Raw genomic sequence first — 23,854 nt, 5'->3', positions numbered from 1 at the left:
TTGCATCACCACACTTACACTATCCACTGACTTGTTTTTCTCTGACTGTAAACAAGCGCAGCGAGAGAAAATAAAACAAAGCAAAACAAAATAAAAAAACAAGCTTGCCCTAGCTGGTTTGGCTCAGTGGGGTCTCCAGTTTGATTCCTATTAAAGGCACATGCCTGGGTTTCAGGCTCAATCCCCGGTATGCGTGCCTGTGGGAGGCAACCAGTAGAGGTGTCTCTCCCTTTCTTCCATTCTCTCTAAAAATCAATGGAAAAATATCCTTGCGTAAGGATTAAGAATAAATACAACCCTATCCTAATATTAATTTATTTACCGTAGATACTTGAGTAACCTTGAAATATTAGGTCACATTGCTAATTCCCTTCTGCGCTCAGATTTTCTGAAACTCCAACCCTTCAGGTTATCTGGTGAGTAGTTATCATTTAATAGTAAATAACTTTTAAAGTTAATTTTATTTTACTTATATGTACATAAATATGTAGAAGATATTTAAATTTAACATTTACTCCTGAGAATTTCTTAAATGAGAGATGTATTTAAAGACAATCTGCTCTAATACCCTTTCTGTAATTTGCTCTGTGGGAATGGCATTACAGATAGAATTTCAGCCTTAGAAAGACTGGTATACTAAAGCATGGGCCTGTGATCCTAAAATTGGATGGAAATTGCCTATTCTCATTGGAATCAGACTATCCCTTGCTTTAAGGCACTTTTGATATACCTGAGTCTTAACATTCTCTAAGTAGAGTTAGCATGTAGCTAAAGAAATATGGTTACCAGAGAAGTCACTATAATAATGACGTCATGTTGTCCAATGATAGTACCTATAATTTTTGATGTAATTGATTTTGAATTTAGCTTTAAAGTATGAAATACAATGGCATGGATAAATATAGAAAGGCTATTATAGGCAGAAAAATAGTATGTTTAAAAGATAAAAAACGATAACTCATAAACATTCATAATTTGGATAGTATTTCAGATTAGCTTAATGTAGATTTAGAATACAGTGGAAAGTCATATGGAAAACTAATGTGGCAATAGATGGTGAAGGACCTGAATGTCATGCCACATAGATTTGTACGTTATTTGGAAGGCACAATCCTTTGGGAGAAGAGGGACTGATAATCTCCCCAAAAATTTTCAAGAGGGTGATATAAAAATAGCTTTGTTTTTAAGATAAATCAAGCTGGTACTCAAAAAGAATTGACAGGATTTTGTACTAGACACAGAGAGCCCAGTTTTAAGAGCTTTTCTTTCTCTCTCCCTTTCCTTCCTCCCTCCCTTTTCTTCCCTCTTTCTCTCCCTCCTCCCTCCCTCCCTCCCTCCCTCCCTCCCTCCCTCCCTCCCTCCCTCCCTCCCTCCCTCCCTCTTTCTTTCCCTCTCTTCTTCTGCTTCCCTCCTGCTCTCCTTTCTTTCCTTCCTCCCTCTTTCCTTCTTTTGTTAAAGGAGTAGGGTAATGACAATCAATATTATGGAATTATCACTGTGATGGATAAAAAAAGCTTAAGGGAAAGACACTGGCAAACAATAACAAAATTGCAAAGACATAGAAGACATGTTGAATATGGGAGAAATAAAGAGGTCCAGAACCAAAATGGAAGAAACAACAATGCTAAATAGAAATGGGCAAGTCTGAGGAAGGTGTAGATCAGAGGTGGTGGGCAGAAATTGTGGGTTTGTTTTCAGGCTTGATGAATTAGGGCAAAAGGATAACAACCCGATGAGAATGTTCAGAGCACATGTGGGAATTGAGGAGGGAGATGGTGATAAGAGAAAGAGATTTGAGAATTATCCACAACCAAGTAAAACAAGCAAACAAAAACAATTCCATGAGGATTTCCACATTTTAAAGTGGGTGTTTTGCTGAGGGATTCTATATTCTGCCACAAGAGTTCTGGACTTTGAACTCTTTTGCGTAAGTGCCCTTCTGTATAATTCAATGCAATACTTATTCTATAAATGTCATGGTTCGTCATGAGAGCTGTTCTTAGGAATAAGCCAACATGGAAATACTTTCATCTGCTAGCTGCTTAGTATTTTCCATAAACAGCTTTATCCACACAAGATTTCTGCTTGTGTTGGAACTTCTGTGCTAGTGCTTTCACTATAACAAGCTGAAGAATGTAGATTACTCCTCCAAATCCTGTTTTGGCAGAAAATCTTTCTCAGGGTTTAAGCTTGTGCTCAATTAAGTTTGTGACCTCTCAGAGCAGCATCACATTTGACTAGATTTAATCATTTCTGTTGTGTGTGTGTGTATTTATTAAAATCAACCAACCTATTAACATATATACATAGAGATGTGGGATATAATCTGTTATGGTAATATAATTTCTAGGAAATATTTCAGAAAGATGGGAGCCAGGATTCAGAGCAACTAACTGAGGCTTTTGTGGGACTCAACAGTGAAGGTATATCATAGCTAATAGTCATGTTTAATCCTACCAGTTTGGCAAATAACGAAAGAAAAACAATTAAAAATAAAAATAGGCTTATCATTGATACCTATTATTGTAGAAAAAAAATGATTCTCTCCTGCATTGTTACAGGGATTGAAAACTGGTTACATTTTACAAGAAAAACTGTATGTGTAAAAATAAAAAATAACTATGTTTTAATCCAAATTCCCATTTATAGAAACATGAGATATAGATGTTGATAATGATAATGAATACTGGTCAGTTAAAAAATGGAAAAGAAAACTTTGACTCATAGGACGAAATACACAAATTTTGGGACAGTCACAAATTAAATAATGTTCAGTCATTCTAACTAATAATATAGATGTGTAATTTTATATTTAAAAGCTCACAATGCATTTATTAAATAAAAAGCCAATTCTAAAAGCATATAAATGATTCTGTATACAGTGGAACCTCATTTCTCAAACTTAATTCATTTCAGAAGGCTTTTCGAAAACCGAATCATTTTTCCCCATTAGAAATAATGTAAATTGAATTAACCCATTCCAGACCTCCAACTGATTCCCGGTTTTAACCTTCCTTTGATACAGTACATGTCTATTGTACTGTTTAACTCTATAAATAAACACTTTAAAAACAAAAAAGGACAGGAAATTTAAATGAAAATTTAACACATAGGAAATGAAATGTACATTAAAAAATGAAAATTTTACAATAATTATAAGCAGCAACAAAAGCAAAAATATATGAAAATATTCACAGCACAATATCCTGAGGTTTTAACAATGGTAAACTGACTGATATTTGTGTATTCTCTCCTTTATCACCTGGACATGCATGACTCATCATACAGGTATCAGCAAAAAAGGATTGTTAGGTTGAGAAGCGAATTGTTTCAGATCGGAGACATTCCAGAAATGAGATTCACTTTGACTAGAACAAAAATAGTCAACTATTTATAGACTCTCACCCTATACTCAACAAACAATGGAAATTTGTCCCACAAAGTAGGCTTTCTCCTTTCCCCCTGAAATCCTGGGCTTTTCACCAGTAGATCAGGAAGTGGTCATTGAAAGAGTGTCAGGAGGAGTTCTACATTGAAATGCATGGAGAACAAGACAACAGAAAGCAAAGGAGGATAGATCCTTAACAGTGGGGAATTGTAACCTGCCCTTCATCCTTTTGACAATGTTCTGTAAATGCTGCCTGATACTATGTAGCTTGTAGGTAAACAGCAGGTTTGTATAAGAATCCTAGGAACTAACTTCAGAAGAACCAGGATGATGAAGACCAGGATGACGCACACCAGACTATCACTTGATCAGTTCTGAGATCCTCATCAGAATGGACTGTGCTGTTGTGCACATAGAGAACTTTTCAACCCCTGCCCCTTGACCTCGTTTTGTTTCCCGCTCCCACCTTATAAAAACCTCTGCCTGCACTGAGATAGAGAGATGGGCTTTGGAAAAGAGTCCCATCTTTTCAGGGTGCCAACTCCAGAATAAACCTCTTTCCTTTTTCACTAGCACCTGTATCACACATTTGTTTTTTGAAGTGGCAGGCAGCTAAACCTGGCTTTTGGTTACAGAACCAAAAAATAAAAATAAAATGGTGAGGCGGTGGTAAGAAAAAGCTTGTGAAAAAGTTTAAAGAGTGAGTATTGGGGATTTGAGAGAGAAAGTAGATCTATTATTGGTGGGGAGCTATGTCCCCACCTGTTGCCAGGAGATGTGGTTTTCTGGCAATGCCATGAGAAAAAGAATTTTCTGAGACTTGCTCAAGAGCATGAGATATTGTAGAAAGCTTTACTTCTGTGGAATTAAGCCCCCGAGTTTCTAAGGCCCAATCTCCCTTCGTCCCACCAAGGAAGAAATCCAGCTATGCCTTTAGCAGAGCAGGATTAAAGCCGTTGACCACAGGTTCTGTTCCATGTTGGAGCATAGTCCAGTCCACACTAAGTCCACAGTCCATTGTGTGTGGGTTCTGCGTGGCCATGGGCCCTGTGCCTTCTAGGAACACAGGCAGATACAAGTGAGCCACAAGAATCAGGAAGCCAAGAGCTCCCAGAGAGAAAACTCCTCTGTCTGGGAAATTATGTATTCCCAAATTCTGAGGGCTTTCAGTGGCACCAACCCATGTAGCCAACCCATGGTTCCCCAGGCTAGATTGGCAGGCTAGCACCTTCCTTCCCTACATCACCCCAACTTCTCTGCCAGTGCATCCATCCTCCCCTTTGTCCAGTCCCTTCCTGTTGCAGGGAATGGACTGGTGGTTCGCTGGGGAGTGTAAAGTTACAAATTCTGCTTCCTGGCAATTATAAACAGTTTGGCTCACATCAACTCACCAAAATTCTCTACAGGTTTGCAAGTTTCTTATGTTAACATCACACATAATCAAAGTGAACGTAGTTCTTTTTAAAAAGTACACATTCATAAAATATTATATAAAGCATCTTCCTCAATTTTCTTGGATTGAACAAAAATATCAAAAAATCTATTGACTTTGAAAACAGTTGCTTAGGCATTTTTGCATAACAGGTGTATTATGTTTACATTATTTTTTTTCCCAACTAGGTCAAAAAAGTAATAATACTAGCAAAGATTTTCTAAAGTTTTGTACATATTTGCTAATTCAATCACAGATAACTTTCGTTTTACGGTGTTGGATATAAATAAAAAAATGTCATCGTGTTCTTGATTTTAAATACAATATTTTAAAGTTTTACTTTAAACATCGTATGCTATTGGATGACAGTGAGGATATGCAAGGAACTCATGAATATCTAAATAGAAAATGTAATACCATTTGAAGAAGCAAATGGGGATTTAGCTCTTGGACCTATTCCAGCCTACAGTACCAACTTTCATGTTTTAATTGAATTCATTTTACAATTTGGAAACTCAGAGAAGGTTTTTATTCAAGAGAACCTCCCAGTCTGTGCCCTGGGGCTTGGCTTGTTGCAAATGGGTTGCAGGTATGCTCAGGGGTGGCCCTTCAACCATTGTTCTTGCCACAGCCCTAGGCTGGTTTCCTAGTCCTAAGCAGCTTTGTCACTTTATCCCAGAATCCAATTAAATGTTATAATTTTCTAAGTGTACTAGAGATTTTCATGTATTTGTGCTTGTCTCCCTAACTAGAGTGTATGTCTTAATAGCAGGGACTGAGTCTTCTCATGGTTGTACAGAATTCGTGCTTACTGAAAAATTTTGATTGGTAATTAATATAAACACATTTTGTTTATCTGATATTTATGATTTATGCACATATGTACTCATAAATGTTATCTTGCTATTTTGTTAAAAAGTTCTCTTTTGCTATGTCCTCTATAATTGCTTCTTCATGAAATATATAAAGTTCATGAGACAATTATATGTTCAACTTGCACTCCTATTAAATATTTTTCCCATGATCTTTCTTTTATATTTGTTATAGGTGTAACTTTATCTTTTGAGATGAGATCAGGACTAATGAGCTTCAATTTGTGCTTAGTTATAGAACTTCCAGAGCTCAGAACGACCTTGGAAATTAAGTGTTGCAGCACACTCATTTCACATGTGAGGAATCTGAAACCAGGAAGGTTTGAGTTTTCAGTTAAAGCAACATTTGTTGAACATTTGTCATATGCTTAGCCCCAGGCTAAGTCCTAGGGATAAATAGGCAAATTAGAAATAATCATATAAGGATTAAAAGTGATATTGGTTGTAATGAGTGAAACACAGTGCCTGACATGCCATATTCATTCATAAAATAATGCTTGAACATATCACATTTAATACTGTAGCTCCTAATTTTCCTAAATTGGAGAGGGTGAAAAAAAGACCTGAAAATTGAGTGACAGATGAGGATTCCTTAAGGATTTCACTTTTAGTCTAACAATTACACGGCAATTGGCTGAAACAGAAATTTAACTGAGGTGTCCTGACTCCTGTTTAATGTGTGTGATTGTTTTTTGTTGTTTTTTTTTTTAACTCCACTTACATCTCTTCTTCAAGCTAGATTATGACTTACAAATTCTTATTGTTAGATATGAATATTACTATGTTAAAATGTAGAGAGAAAAAATAACAATTGAGAAGAAGAGCTTTTCTTAACTCTACAATACACAATATAGAAAATACATTACATTAAGTAAGAACATATATGTACTATGGAAATTATCAATTATAGAAAAGAGAATCTTACTCCAGAAATATCTAGTGCTCTATGGCCTGAGGGTACTCAAATAAGGTGGGCAGCCATCCATGGTCTTGTTTGCCAGTTTTTCATGAAAACTTTATTGGTCCTAATATGATTTGAATTGGTTGCATTCATTATTGTAAGAACATAGAAATCAGTGACTTTAATTAAATAAATTAAAATCATGTTAAATTGAGGAGAATGGTATGCATTTAATTGTTAAATAAACTGAACTGATACTACATCAGGATCTGGCTTGTTTCTCTACCTCCATTTTTCTTAATGTATTTCACCCCCAGTTCACCTTTAAATCCTATCCAAATCACATCCTTCACTTCTGGAAATCATCTATAAGGTTTTTGTGTTACACAAGTAAAAACCCACATTTCTGCATAAAATAAACCACTTCTTCCATAAAGTCTTAAAAGCTCAAAAGCTTAACGTTCCTTGCTGTCCACCATGCAGCTGGAAAGTTCTGTTGATATAATTTAAATAATTAAATGTCTTAGTCATCTGGGGCTGCCATAACAAAATAGCATACGCTGGGTTGGTTAAATAACTAACATTTATTTTCTCACAGTTCTGGAGGCTGGAAGTCCAAAACCAGGATGTCATCATGGTCAGGTTCTGGTGAGGGCTCTCTTCCTGGCATGTGGACCACCTTCTTGTTACATCCTCCTCACATGGCGGGTAAAGAGCAAGAGCAAGGACTCTGGCATCTCTTGTTAAAATGGCACCAATGCCATGATGAGGGCCCCACCCTCTTGACTTCATCAGACCCCTTCTCCAAATACCATCACATTGGGGTTAGGGCTCTACATATTAATTTGTAGGACACAACTCAGTGTATTGACTAAAGCTTAGCAATTCTAAGCCAGTCTTGGTGTCTTCTGGTAACTGCACTGTGTCTATACATAAAAATACTTAGGTATCAATTTTCAGCTATTTATCTAATCAGCCAAAAAACACAATCAACACGAATGAGTTTAAATATCTCCTCCATGACTGCATATGGAGAGAATATCAACCCACAAAAAATAGTGTGTTATAGTTTTGGATAGACTTATTTCTTATTAGTTCTTCCACTTAGATTCTGTATTAATTTAAAAAAATACTAGTAGATGAATACTATTAGATAAGGAGGAAAATATAAACTTAACTGGTGGTAAAATGGATAGCAGGATTGAATTTGGTGTCAGATTGGACTTTCTGTTGTTTTGTTGTTGTTTTTTTCCCTCCTGAATTAAATTAAACCATAAATTCATAGGTTGAGGGTCTGTACAGTAGTGACAGACCACAATAAGAGCAAGGCTGTCTTGGTTCCATTACCTCACTAATTCAGCCTACAGAAGAACAAATGTGGACTGTGGGCAAGCTGGTTCTAAGAGAAATTCACAAGCTGGGTCTGATATGTCTACCCAGAAACTTGTCCTAATATTCCAGATTAAAGAAGTCATTTCTTCTCCCATGGAAAGAACTAATGAGACAAAAAGATAAGGGCAGAAGCTTACCTACTACTAAAACGTCCCCAATTAATGAGCTGAGGCAGAAATGTGAAAAAGAGGGAGAGTGTTTGTCTTGCTCTGTTTTGTTTTCATTGCTGGTTTGATTTCCCTCTAGAATAGTAATGGGGAACCTTTTTTTTCCCTGCCAAAGGCCATTTGGATATTTATAACATCATGTGAGGGCCATACAAAATGATCAACTTGAAAATTAGCCTGCTATATTTGGTCAAACATTTAATTAGCTCACTCCTAATGCCTTGGCAGGGCCAGGCCAAATGATTTTGCAGGCCTTATATGGCCCGAGGGCCGGATGTCCCCCACCACTGCTCTACAGTGTACACACACAAGACTCTCAGCAAACAAAGAGCGGGAGCACTACGTAGCTCAGATAACATTTTGCTAATTACATACAAAAATTACTTATTCTTTCATAAATATCAAGGAATGAAGCATCAATTCTTAAAGGTTACCCATTGAGCAAATGATTAAGATAAGCCCAAGGTCCATTAACAGGGAAAATAATCACAGTTGAATTAAAATTTCCTTTAAGAGAGGAGCTTCTCTTTGCTTAGAAAAACACAATGATAAGTATTTAGCATGAAAATGGTATTCTAATAGCATTGTTTGGGATAGGACCAAAAATGCAGTGCTTTACACTTCTCTGCTTATAAAATGAGCACCAATGGAATGGAGGCACCACAGAGGAGAGAGAGATCGGGAGGGAGGAGAGAACAACAATCTCACAAAAGAATGTATTGCGGTTTGAAGAAACATATTTCTCACAATTTCTACCATTTAGATTTTGAAACAATCAGGAAATTGATACAGGAGTGAGATAAGAACCAAAATCAGCAGGGTCAAGCTGAACTGGAGACTGTGACCTGAATGTGCACGCAAATGGGACTTCCTACTTTCTCCCTCCTGCATTGAACTGAACCACAAACAAGCCAGGGAACAGAGAATGGGACTGGATATGGGCAGAGGAAATCTTGCATTTCCCCATCTTTAATTGCTATTAGTAGAGAGAGACAGTCATCAAGAAGTCTCAGGTACTAAGTGCATGGTGGTTCATAGGGAAACTGAGAGAAGAATAGGGAAGTGGATATCTTTCTGAGGAGAGAACATGCTTTCTGCCAAAATGCAAATAGTCTTGGGGGGGAGGGGGTATTAATAGCTGGCATCTACTTAGTAATGGAGGCCCTGGAACAAAAATGGATACCTCAATCCAGATGTGATGAGACAATAATCAGCCAGCATGAATCTATTGGCCCTTCATGTCACTAAGCCTCTGCATGAGAGAAGGGTATGATTTTCAGAGATACCAAGGCTGCCTTCCTCATCATTAGGGGGACAGATCCAACTGAGATACATATCTAAATGCCCCAGAGACAGATAGATGCTAATTGAACTGCTGCTCTAAGCCTACCTGGAGATGATAGGTACCTGTCCAATTCCAAGGAAAAGGGGCAGGGGTTTAACATACTTTCCTCACTGTCATGCTTACAGCTGTCTTTGGCAGCTAATATGAGTCTAGGTTGTGTTGCCAGTATAGAAAACTAAACAAATACAATGTGCTTCACTGTCACGTTGAGTGATTTGCAGTTTGGAGGCAGGAGCAGAATAAAGTCTGCTTTATTGGATGCTTTATGGCCGTTGCCCTTCTAGGAGGAGAAGGGTGTTCCTCGGGGCTGTAGATGAAAGAACATGACATACATTGAGAAGACTTGGAAGTGGGATGATGAGGTTATCTAGCTATGGAAGACAAACTAGCAAAGTTTGGGTGATAATGCCACTGTGACCTCAATTTGGACCCACAGTCAGGTTACATTTAACTTTCTTTATTCATTTTCATCCTCTTCCTGATAGTCTCCCCTCTGTTTGATGGTATAGAGTTGTGTGATATTTTAAGATTATCTTTCATTCAGCTTTTGGTCGAGACAAAGATAATGGTGCCAGGAAGTCTAAGGCTGGTGGGACACAGGGGAGGAGTGGCAGCCTTAGTAGCAGCTGCATTCAAGTGGCACCTGGGGCTCCTTCACTCCTTAGTGGTGTGCTAATGCAGGACATGCAGATAAAAATAAATGTTTTTCATAATCAGTGCCCTAAGGGGTTCTAATGACTCAGTTTCTCTTCAATGGGGCATTATATATATATATATATATATATATATATATATATATATATATATATATATATATATATATATATAAATTACCAGATAGGACCTGAGTACTCAGTCTTGGCGTGTGTATGTGTGTGTGTGTGTGTGTGTGTGTGTGTGTGCAGACTGGGTTCTGGGTTCTGATATCATTCTTCCACTCTTCCTGACTCAGGTTATTACCACTAGCTAGTATGCATAAGAAAATTGTTCTCATTAATCCAGCCATAGTTTAAAAGACTGTCCTAATTAGTTTCTATTAAGCTTAAGAAAGGAAGAAAGGAAATTCCCTGTTTTCTACATTCTGGTACCAAGTTTCATACAATCTAGTAGCTGTAATGCCATCCCTGTCAATGTTTTCAAAAAATAAATTCATTTTTAGGTAAATTTGAGATGACATTATCTTATTTGAAATAGAAATGCCCTTCTGTCCCCATGTAAAATATAATCATCTTAAGTTTCCATGAAAAATGTTCAATAATTCCTTTGTGTAGTCAATGTCATTTTGATTATGACACATTGGTAGAAATCAAGTTCATCTCTCTCATTACATCAAGATGATCATAGAAAAGAAAATGTAAAAAGGAAAACAATATGTGCCACTCTTGAAATAATAAGGAATATATTCATTTTAAGAGCAATGCCACATTGAGTATGACTTATAGTAATACCAGAAACTACAAAGCAAAAGTAACCCATTTCTTTTGAATTTACTCAAAGAGAGCAAAAAAAAAGTGTTTTCACAGTTGTCAGAAGCCCTAGTTGACAAGGAGCCCAGCTGAATAAAGCAAAAGAAAAAAATGGCTGGTAATATGAGTTGGCATCAAAAGTTTTATGGAATTCCAAACTTGAGTAGATAGCTCCACAAAGAAAAGTGTAGAAAATAAAATGAAGTGTGGCGTTACAGTGTTACTTCTTTTGGGCTCATCTAATATGTATTTTAAAGTTTACATAGAAGTTTTAACCAGACACTCATAAAATGAAGAGTTGGTTTGCCCTACACAAAAGAGTTTGAATGTCATTAAAATGTTCTCTTTACTCAATGAAGCTATTGTAGCAACAGGTTTCACTGGTAATTAAAGCTATGCCATTAAAAAATGGCATATATATATAGCAGTACAAAGTGAAATTTAAGTTTAGGATCTTTGGGACAAGAATAAAACGGAAAGCAAGAGGATATTAAAGAAGAATTTTGTGATATCCTTGCAACATATTCAAATATTTATTCTGGTTGAATTGGAAAAACTTTTTCTATAGTGAGTAGATGTTTTCTCAAATTCTTTTGGCTAAAATTTGTCTTGGTCATCTTACTTTTATATTTATACAATTGGAAAAGTAATTTAATAATAGAAAAGAACTTTAATATTTCTTAACTATGGCAGATAGATGATAGATATAGATACAGAAGACAGATACATAGATAGATAGTTTTTTCCTTTAAATTTACACCTCCTCAAGCATGCTTCTGATGTTTGACTTCCCATGTAGCATGACCCAGGGGAAGAATGCTCTGATAATTTGGACTTCAACTACTCTAATTTATGTCACAGTTATTTGTCATCATAAATTAATAAACTTTCACACTCATATAAGTTCTCTGAAGACCTCTTTATTCTTAATCACTGAAAGCTGTTTTTTTAAGAGGCATATTGCCAGATCCCAAAATTTATGTTTTGCTTTGTGAGGTCTAGCCAAACTTCAAACTTCTCTGTGGATACCAGTACTGTCATCCATCTGGCTTGTTTCCTACACACTTCTTAATTTGTATGTATTATTTATGGTGACTATACGTTTTTACCACCTTAAACTGTCACAACAGGTTTGCCCTATTGAAATACTAAACCCATTGCAATACTTTTTTCTCCCCCAAGCGTAATATTGAAAGAAAAGACACTTGCAAATGGAACCTATTTGTATAGTTTCCCTCATTCATTTCATTATTCCTATTGTGTTATAGGAATAATGTTAAACATTGGCAATAAAACAATGACCAGATTAGAAAGGGAGATCTTGGAGTTTATGGACTCCTGATAGACAGATCATTAAATACACAATTATTTTGATGCTGTGTGATACCAAGTTTGGTGAGTCAGTAAAATGTTAGTAGAAAAAGGGATGTGTAGATAAAATGATGTGCCAAAGTTAAGACTAAAATGATGAATATAATTTTTCTAGAGAAAAACACAAATGGAATAGTAAAGTGACCTTTATTTAATTCAACACAGATGTTTTTTTAACATGCCATGTGTCAAACTTAGCTTCTGAGTACACATCAGTAGACCAAACATACCAAATCCTCTTGTGAATTTGCATTCTGTTTAGGGAGACAAACAAAATTAGTTGAAACACCTATAAATAAATGACTTTGAATGGCAAAATGGCTATAATGAACTAAAAGTGGGTTATAGTGCACACACTGTTTGTGTGCCCAGTATCTATTTGCTCTGATTTTTCAGTGGTGTACTTTCCCTTGTAGCTCATATACCTCTGGGAAAGTTGATGTTTGCTCAAGTTCTAGGTATGAACACATTGTTCTAAAAGTAGTTTCATTTCTTGGAAGCCAATGGTGGAGCAACTCAAACCTAGGTAAAGCAGTTTTTGCATTCACCTGACCATAGATGTTCGTTCAGGGATGGTACTGTAACACAATTCCAACCAAAGAAACATGAGGGAAACCTTGTTCTAAACCTGTAGGGGAAAGTTGACATACTCTTAAGAGAAGGGGAAAACCTGCCTCTTTCTTCCTTGGCGATGATGCCTAGTGCTGCTGCTATATCCCTATGTGGTTGAGAGAATCTCATCAAACAGAACAACAAGGTTCTTGTTAACTAATGCCGATTTCCACCTTCCGCTGGATATTCAATTACATACGCCAGTGAGCACAGTTGTATAAATGAATATGATTCTGAATTTCTGTTATTCATCTGGAAACACTGTAAATGAAACCAGATAAATGTTTGATGTATTACAAAGGGGTGGATGGGGGGAACATGGGCTAAAGTAGGTTCTGCTTTAGACTGGCTGGCCAAGAGCTACCTTTCTGTAGAGGTGATATTTAAGGTAAGACAAGAAGTTAGCCACACTAAATCCTGAGAGAAGACCCGTTTAAGAAGCTGAAAGAACAATTCAACACATACAAGGTTCAACCAAAAAAAGGGGGTGTGTGGCATTAGAAATGAATGATGTTCTAATATATGAGGCTTGTGAGACATATGGAGAAGTTTAGGATTCAATCTAAGAGTCATTAAAGAGCTTGAAGTTTAGGGATGACAAATTACTGTCTTTTTTCTTCTGTGTGATATTAAACATGATGTTCTCTACTACTGTTAAAATGTGTTATGTAGTTTATAGCAGCCACATTTCATTTCACAGTGTTGATGAAATTAACATCATTCTTATGGCATATGAACTTATTTCAAAGGAATTGGTGACAGGAATTTTTTACAAAACACAATGACACTTTGTTAGTAAAATCCATTAACAAAAAGTAAAAGATCCAAGACAATATGATGTTAATGTGAAATAAATGAAGTCTGCAAAATCTGTCTTTTTATTACTGTAGAATTAAAAATTAAATTGTGGGATATAACTGCCCAAAAAAGATTCCCCCCCTAAAATAATTCCTTGTGATAACAGCATTGTACTAAGAATAGAGGTAATTGAGATAATTAAGGAGGCATTTCTTGAAAAGGTGAGAATTTTAAATTTGCTTTGATTATATTTAATGGAAAAATGTGAGATGTTTTGATACTTTCATATTGATACTCTTAAGAAGTTGTGTATCATTAATATATTTCTTTAATCATGCATATCTTCACTAAAATACTCACTATAGAACCATATTAGCAATTGGTTGATTTCTACAGATACTTACTGAATTCTTTTGTGTGCAATGCACTATGCTAGGGGCTTTAATGAGAAGTAAAAAAATAAAATAAGATTCTCTTCCTACCTTAAAATGTCACACATCTCAGAGAGAAGTATATATAAAATTTAAAAAATCATATAAAGTAGAAGGAGACACAATTTTGAAAGAGCTATAAAAAGAAATTACAGATCATTTTTTGCTAGATAATCAGAAAAGGCATTAGGGACAGGCATTTTAAGAATGTCTTTATACATAAGCCAGTACTTACAGGTGAGGTGGAAGGGTTCAGAGTAATTTTGAATTAGGCAATGGATTTTTTTAGTGGGTGTAGTGTCATGACTTTAAGATTATTCAAATCTGATTCATGAACTGCTACTCTCAAGAAATGACTCATTTTAGACTCACCACAGGGAGATATAATTGTCCATATATCCCCATGATACACTATATGCATGAAGGTTAAGTATTAAAAATACATTTCCTGATGTCAAGTAATTAGAAATATGATGAAAATCCAGAGAAGAAAAACAGAGAATTTTCCTGACTTTTAGTGCACTTTTTCCTGCAGAGGAAAGTGACAGGAAAGGAGATGATAGAGACCATGAGTACCCAGAGAAGCTGGGAGGTATTCTATGAAAAAATTGCAATTCCAATTCTGCTACTCAATGCCTGTGTGATCTTTCTCAGATCCTTTTGCCCCCCTTAGCTTATAGGACACTGAAAGAAGAGATAGAGGAAGACATAAACAGATGAAACAACACACCATGTTCATGGATTGGTAGAGTCAACATCATTAAAATGTCCATACTGCCCAAAGCAATCTGTAGATTCAATGTGCTCCCCATTAAAATACTAATGGCATATTTCACAGACCTAGAATGAACTCTCCAAAAATTCATCTGGAATAAAAAAAGACCCCGAATAGCTGCAGCAATCCTGAGAAAGAAAAAGTAGGAGGGATCTCAATACCAAATATCAAGCTGTATTACAAAGCCACTGTTCTCAAAACTGCCTGGTACTGGCACAAGAACAGACATATAGCAATGGAATAGAATAGAGAACCCAGAAATTTATCCAAACCACTATGCTCAATTAATATTTGACAAAGGAGGCAAGAACATACAATGGCGTCAAGACAGTCTCTTCAATAAATGGTGTTGGGAAAATTGGACAGATACATACAAAAAAATGGAACTAGACCACCAACTTACACCATACACAAAAATAAACTCAAAATGGATAAAGGACTTAAATGTAAGATGGGAAAACCATAAAAATATTAGGGGAATCCACAGGCAGCAAAATCTCAGACATATGCCGAAGCAGTACCTACACCGATACAGCTTCTAGGGAAATGGAAACTAAAGAGAAAAACAAATGGGACTACATCAAAATAAAAAGCTTCTGCACAGCAAAAGAAACCATCAACAGAACAACTAGAAAGCCCACTGCATGGGAGAACATATTTGCCAATGTTATCACTGATAAGAGTTTAATCTCCAACATTTATAGGGAACTCTCATACAACTTAACAAAAGGAAGATAAACAACCCAATCAAAAAATGGGCAATGGACCTAAATAAACACTTTTTGAAAGGGGACATAAGGAAGGCCAAGAGACATATGAAAACATGCTCAAAGTCACTAATCATCTGAGAGATGCAAATCAAAATAACAATGAGGTACCATCTCACACCTGTCAGAATGGGTATCATCAACAAATCAACAAATGACAAGTTTGCAGATGCGAGGATGCAGAGAAAAAAGAACCCTCCCGCACTGGTGGTGGGAATGCAGACTGGTGCAGGCACTGTGGAAGACAGTATGGAGTTTCCTCAAAAAGTTAAAAATGGAACTCCCATTTGATTCAGTGAACCCACTTCTAGGGATATATCCTAAGAAACTAGAAACACTGATCAGAAAGGATATATTAACCACTATGTTCATAGCAGCACAATTTACAATAGCTAAGATTTGAAAACAGCCTAAGTGCCCATCAGCAGATGAGTGGATTAAAAAAACTGTGGTATATCTACACAATGGAATACTACACTGCTATAAAAAAGAAGCAGTTCTTACCATTTGCAACATCATGGATGAAACTAGAGAGCATTATGCTAAGCGAAATAAGCCAGTCAGAGAAAAATAAATATCACATGATCTCATTCATTTGTGGATTATAGAGAACAACATAGACTGATGAAAAGGGACAGACCCAAAGACTGAGAAACAGCGATCAGGCTATCAATCCCCAGAAGGAAAGTAGGGGAGGGCGGGAGTAAGGGGAAGAGATCAACCGAAGGACTTGTATACATGTATATAAGCCAAACCAATGGACATGGACAACAGGGGGATGGGAGCATGAGTTTGTGTGTGGGGGTGAGGTTGAGGGTTAATGGGGGGATGAGGGCACATTTGTAATACCTTAACTAATAATAATAATAAAAAAAACTTTTTAATGCATAACATACACAACACTAAAGTGCATAGATCTTAAGTCTATAGGTTGATGATTTTTACTTATGTACACACCTGTGTAATCACCACACTTCCAGCCCCTAGAAGGCTCTTTTTGTGGTCCTCCACTCCTCTCCACAAAAATAGCCACTCTCTGACTTCAGTCACTAAGATTAGTTTTGTTGGTTCTTGACTCCACATAAGTGACACTCGATAGTCTATAACTCCTTTTTGTCTGGCTTCTTTCAGTCAATACTATGTCTGTGACATGAAGCCACATTCTTGCAAGTAACAATAACTGAGTTCACCTGTTCAGGTGAAGGTGAAATGGGATCACCACTCAGAGAGGAAGGCATAGTCGCCTGTTGTTCTTCGTTTGTTTGTAATGCTTTGCAAAATGTCTTTCCACCGTTCTAATACAAATCAACCATATATATTGTTATATTATTTTGAACTTGCTTAAAATAATTGATTTATTTTCATTTCATTCTTTCCCCCTTAAAGTATAGAAAATTTCCAAACATCACTGTTCATATCCTTTAAGAACTTTACTTAAGGCTCATTCTCCAAGGTGGCCACCTTCTTTTCTAAATATGTGATGCCCTGTAACTTCAAGCCTTCTGTGAAGTTCCAGTTTCCTGAAGCTGAGGGTTTCTCTCCATATAAACAGCACTTGGACATGGCAATTAAGGCAAAAGACAAGAGAGGCCTTTCACAAACGTAGGTGTATTAGATTCTCTTGTCTATCATATAAAACAATTGTTAATAATATTGCTTATGTACTCCCTAGATGAGCAGTGCTGTTTAAAGATTCAACAGTCACAAAATTGTCCTTGTGAGTATCCAACTATCAAAATATTGTATTTGGGTAGGTTTGAGCTTTAATAATTTTCCTGTGTAGAACATGTACATGGATAGTTAGCACTTCTTGATATGCACCAACTACTCTGATACCCTTTAAATAATCATTATTTTGTGTAAGATTCTTCCCACCCCTTTTGCACACCTATGAGATTTTGAGGTGGTAAGGATTGTTTTCCCCCATTAACAGATGTAGAAACAAAGCTTGGGGAATTTAATCTCCCCCAATGAAGTCAAGTATAAAACCTGGCTTCAAACGCCACATGACAAACATCATCTTTCTTCTTTGTGTTTTCCTAAGAAAGCATGGACATTGTGTAAATTTTAAGGCAATGTTATATTGTCTGTGCATTTACATATCTGGGTTCTTATATTACACCTGTTCCTCTGAAGCTAAATTCAAAGCTTTTAGAGAAGAGATAATTTATCTAGTCATAAAAGTAAAATGCTAGTGCTGTTACAATGGAAATGATCCTAGAAAAAGTATAATCGAAACAGACCAAGAAAAGAATGTTTAGCCTTGGCCAGTGTGGCATAGTTGGTTGAGTGTTGTCCCATACACCAAAAGGTTTCAGGTTTGATTCTCAGTCAGGGCACATACCCAGGTTTTGGTAAGATCTCTGGTCCCAGACTGTATGTGAGGCAACCGATTGATATTTCTCTCTGATATCGATGATGTTTCTTTCTCTTTCTCTCCCTCTAAAATCAACAAAAACATATCCTCCAGTGAGGATTTAAAAAAATAGAATATTTAAAATTTTGTAGATCTAAAGTAATGTTTATACACTTTTATGATTTGTAAACTATATTGTTATAAAATGTGATGTTGTATTTTGCAAAGCTATGTACTAATGTTGACTTCCAAGTTTCTTTTCCATTAAACTAGAAAATAGTTTCCCTTATTATGGTAAAAAGAATTATCAAAGCCATGGAAATAAGCACTTTCATTTTATTCACTAAATGTTCTGTTGCATAGTGGAGAGTAAAATTTAATATTAACATAGGTAGGTATAATTACTATCAACATAATAGTCTAATCCAAAGGTGGAGAAATAGGTTAAATTGTGTTGAAAAAGTAAAAATAATTAATGTAGAGTATGCAAAGTCAGATGTTGCCAATAAGTTGACACAATTTAGGCCTCTATTTCAGAAAAAAATCCCTTTAAAATGTTTTACAAGATAAAGGCATAATGGCTTCTCTTTTTGTCATGTCAACTTCTAAGCAAATTTAAGAAATGTTTGATACATAATATTGTACTTGGTAACTATAAACTTATGAGATAACAACTCAGCTATTGTCTTGGTATCTAGGATTCACTTTATAGCAAACTTCTAGATCAAAATACCAAAACAGTTAAATTTCAGTATTTACTACAAATATCTTTTCTTCTTTCTAAACTTTTAGCTGTTGTCAATGGTTTTGGTCCTTTGGTTTCTTTTAGATTTATGAGGTTTCAAGAAACCATTAGGTAAACATGTTTCATAAATGTGCTGTTGGTTGTGGGGAGTGAAGTCTGTAGAAGCTGTAAAGCTGTTAATGTAGAGCATCTTCCTTGCAAAATATTCACTGCCAATAATCTCAGCAAATTCTGAATCAGTGAATCTGATCTGGAAATATGTTTTCAGTAATCTAAATAGTTGCCATGATGTTTACATAGTAACTGAACTTTAAAAAAAATTTGCCCTGGCTGGGTGGCCCAGTTTTTTAGAGTGTTGTCCCATACACCAAAAGGTTGCAGGTTCGATTCCTGGTCAAGGCATATACCTGGGATAGTCTATCAATCTCAATCCCCAGGTGAGGTACATATTGGAGGCAGCTGATCAAAGTCTTTCTCTCTCTTTTTCTCATCAGTAAAAATAAAAAACAAACAACAAAAAGGGTATCCTCCGATGAAATTTTTTTTTTTAAATCAGCAAATAATCAATGAAAAGGGGGTTCTCCTTTTAAAATATTTCAAGAGGAGAAAAATGGGCATCGCATATTACAAGTTGAAGAACCTTTGTAGGAATCAGCTGTCGACAACTGCCCTGCTAAATGGCTGGATTTCCACTTGCAGGTCTTGTTTGGCTGCTTTGTTTGATTGTGCAAAGGATTTTTATTTCTGAGAATTTAGAAAGGCGGGTTTTCACAAAAGATAGTTCTTGTGACTTAACTGATCTCTCACAGGGAGTGTGCTCCAGCTCAGGAGGCCAGAGTAAAGCTGTAAAGGAAGAATTCTTCATTCTGCTTTCAGCTGCTGGGCTAGTTGGTTGGGGCTTGCCCTGTCAGTTGAAGGTCATGGGTTTGATACTTGAACAGATTACTTTGCTTCACACAGAGAAAGCTCTGTAAGGAAAACACAGATGACAGCCCTGTTCTCACCAGTGCTAGCTGAGTTCCAAGTGTGAGACTGTTTCCATTAGAAGGATCAGGCTCTCTCAAGGCTAGATGGGTCCCCAATAAACAACACAAATTCTTTCCAGCATCAAATCATTTATGCCAAAATGTAAAGACTACCAGTCACAAAGAAAGTGGGATGCGGTGGTGTTTAGCATTTTCTAGAAAAATAATTGCTGTTAATGCAAATCAACCTTGAAAAAATATCAACACATTTAATTAGAATGGGTATTTTTTAAGTGTTTTTCTACAAAGTGGACTAGGTTTTTTAAGGCTGAGAATAAGTAAAATATTTCTGGTCAAAGACATTAAAGTTAGGATGCTCAACAAAGAATAAATCAATAGTTTCAGAAGAATATTATAGAATTACACCCATATGTGGTAAATTTTAGAAATGTGTGACTTATTTATGCCACAAACTTTAAATGCATTTATCCATTACCATCTTTGAAACTATTTCACTTAATTAAATCAGCATTTTGTCAGTTCTATATGGGAGAATTTTGTTTTTGTTTTAACCTTTTAGTGTACATTTTCAACATATATATACAAGTAGATAAAAATAAAGGGACTCAATAGTACCTTTCCTCCAGCATATAATTGGTAACTAAATTATTTTAATTTTATTACTCAAGTATTTCTGAAACCAGACATTTTTGTCTCTACATATACTACCAATACTATAGGACCCAATCCTTTACCTGAACTTTATTTCACAAGGTTCTCCTCTTGGTCTGCTTGCCTCAGAAATCACAGTCATCTTTCCAGAGTGATCTCTCTAGAACACAAGATTCACCACGTCGTTTCCTGGGTCCCTGCTCCTGAGGATAATGTGAAACTCTCCATGGTCCTTGCCCTATCAGGCTGGGCTTGGACTCTATTGAATTAGTTGCAGCTTCTCAACTATACATACTTGCTAATGATTCCATTCATTTACACACTGTCTGAAATTTCTGTTTAACTCTAATAGTCATCCTCATCCTCTTTTCCCTTGCAAAACCAATAACTGATTTTTTTTTTTTTGCTTCCTCCATATAGCATTTGAATACTTGGAATTAAGCATGAAGCACTGGGCCCCACCAGAGCTCCCAGGGATGAACATGGTAAGTCTAAGCCCAATACATTGTTTCTCTCTTCTCCTAGCCCAGTGATGGCGAACCTTTTGAGCTTGGTGTGTCAGCATTTTGAAAAACCCTAACTTAACTCTGGTGCCGTGTCACATATAGAAATTTTTTGATATTTGCAACCATCGGAAAAAACAAAGACTTATATTTTTGATATTTATTTTATATATTTAAATGCCATTTAACAAAGAAAAATCAACCAAAAAAATGAGTTCGCGTGTCACCTCTGACACACGTGTCATAGGTTCGCCATCACTGTCCTAGCCTCTCCTCTTGCCAGAGATCACTTTTAGCATAAGCATGAGACCCTCTGAGCTAGAAGGGACAGTCTTGCAAAAGGAAAAGACAGGGCCTTAGCCAGTTTGGCTCAGTAGTTGGAGCATTAACCCGAGAACTGAAGGGTTGTGGGTTCCATTACCAGTTCAGGGCACATACCCTAGTTGCTGCTTTGATCTCTGGCCCTGGTCAGAGCACATAAAAGAGGCAACCAATCGGTGTGTCTCTCTCACATCGATCTCTCTCTCTCTCTCTTTCTCCCCCCCCTCTCCCTCCCTCTTCCTCCCTCCCCTCCACTCTCTCTAAAAAAAATCAACAGAAAAAATATCTTGAGGTAAGGAAGAAAAACAAAAACAAAACAAGACAGGGATTTCCCTCTGATCCTATACTATTATTGGTTGATGCTTTGGGAGGCGTGATATTCTAAGTACATTTAGGGGAAGAACTCAAGGTCAGAAGCTAACTCTGACAATAGCAGAGTGGAAAGAGAAGAGAAACTTGGGTCCTTGGTGATGTCCTCAAACCATTGAATTAGATCTGGACTGATTCTAGCTCCAATCTTGTCATAAAAAATGACAATTTCACATTATTTAAGCCAATTTTAGAATGGGTATTTTGCTCTTTGCCATCAAAAGCATTCTAACTGATACAAATCCCCATAACTCTTAAGAAGCATGGCCTTGCTAATAATATTCACTTCCTCTGTGAAGACTTCAATTCCCACTCCTTTAGAATTCACTTTTCTTTTGTGCCTTTAAGGTTTATACATATATTTCCTACCCATACTTAGATAGTACTGCAATACTCTGATGACAAATCTTAGACATCTCTTGGTGTGCTTGGCACGTATTACATTCTTACCACGTTTTTTGAACAAAGCATGACAAAATGAATATCTGTTTCAATTAATCAATGTGTTTAGGCTCATAAAGTTCCAGAACTAACCTTCATATAAATAATAAGCAAATTATTCTTGTTGATGAAGATAAATGATGGTTCTATGTTCATACAAGTGTTATTTAACCATAAAATGTCAAAGTCACAGGGGGAAAATCACATTTTAAGATAGTTTTGATAATATTGCATGACTTTGAAATATTATAACATCCTTCATTAATTTTTTTAAAAAAAACCTTTTTCCCTTCAAAATTTTCCATATATGTAATTGCATTTTGTTATTCACAACACCTATATTAAATGTAGGAGAGAACAGTATTTTACATACATCTTCCAATAAAATTCCTTTGGTTTAGAGGATAATTCCCTTGCCCGAAAGATTGAACTCCCTAGATCTTCCTTTTTCAAAGCACTTTAGACTTATATTCTTTTCTCAGATTAGTTCTCTTTCCATTTCACTCTATCTGGGCATATGTTTCATTGATAAACTGTCACCAATAGATGAAACCCACAGCTCTAATAGAGTGCTGTCATATTGTGATCCCTAGACCCCCCTGCATCAAAATCACCTGACATTGTTATTACAAGTGCTACTTCCTGGCCCTGGCCAGTGTGGCTCAGTTGGTTGAGTGTTGCCCCATGCACCAAAAGGTCACTGGTTTGATTCCTGATCAGGGCAGGTCCGGGCTACAGGCTCAATCCCCAGTAGGGGATGTGCAAGAGGCAACTGATCAATGTTTCTCTCTGACATCAATATTTCTCTCTATCCCTCTCCATTCCTCTTTCTTTTTCTTTTTCTTTTTTAAAATGCTACTTCCTATGCCTCATTCTAGATCTTCTTAATCACACTGATTGTTGTGATTTAGAATATGGCTTCATTTTTACACCTTTCCACAATTACTATCACTTATTCTGGTCCTTATTTATTTTCCATGCCATGACTGCTCTTAGACTAAGACTGCCTCTCGTCCCTTTTGATGCCTGTTCAGCAAAACAGTCTCCTCAATGGGAGGTGTTTACAGTAACAGCTAAGCTGACACTATAAATACAAATGTTCTCTGAGAGGTTAAAGTCAACCAATCTGTATTGAAATATACAGGGCAAGGTTAATCTCTCACTGGCACATGCTCTGATGGTGTCTATATCCCCATGTATGGGTGCTGTATTGTGAGAATTTAGTTTATAGACTTCAATTCTCCATACTTGGCAATAAGAAAACTTTCTTTACCATGTTGTGCTAAAACTTATTTGCTTGGTGCATAGTAAGTATTCAATTGTATTCATTTTTTATAATTGCATTAACAATTACCAGAAACTTAGAGAGTTAAAACCACGCCAATATATTTTGTCATACTTTCCATGGGCCAGGAGTTCAGCCTAGCTAAACCGGATCCTCTGCCCAGAGTCTCACAAGGGTATAATCAATAAAGGCTGCTCTCAAGTTCTGGTCACGTAAGCCCCTCACATCATGGCAGCTTACTTCTCTAAGGCCAGCAAGAATACCTTTATGACCTCCAAGGGCACACTCCCAGGCCTACCCAGGAAATCTCATGTTTGATTAACTTAGTCAATTGATTAGGAACATTGATTACACCTGCAAAATCCCTTCACCTTTGCTGTATACCGTAACCTAATTATAAGAATGAAATCCATTATATGATAGGCATCACCTGCACTCAGGGGTGGTGCCTACACAGGGCATGTGTACCAGGAAGCAGGG

This window comes from Myotis myotis, unplaced genomic scaffold (genome assembly GCF_014108235.1).
Source record: "Myotis myotis isolate mMyoMyo1 unplaced genomic scaffold, mMyoMyo1.p scaffold_m19_p_11, whole genome shotgun sequence".
Taxonomy (NCBI): domain Eukaryota; kingdom Metazoa; phylum Chordata; class Mammalia; order Chiroptera; family Vespertilionidae; genus Myotis; species Myotis myotis.
The sequence above is the reverse complement of the archived record's forward strand: the minus strand, read 5'-3'. Positions refer to the sequence as shown.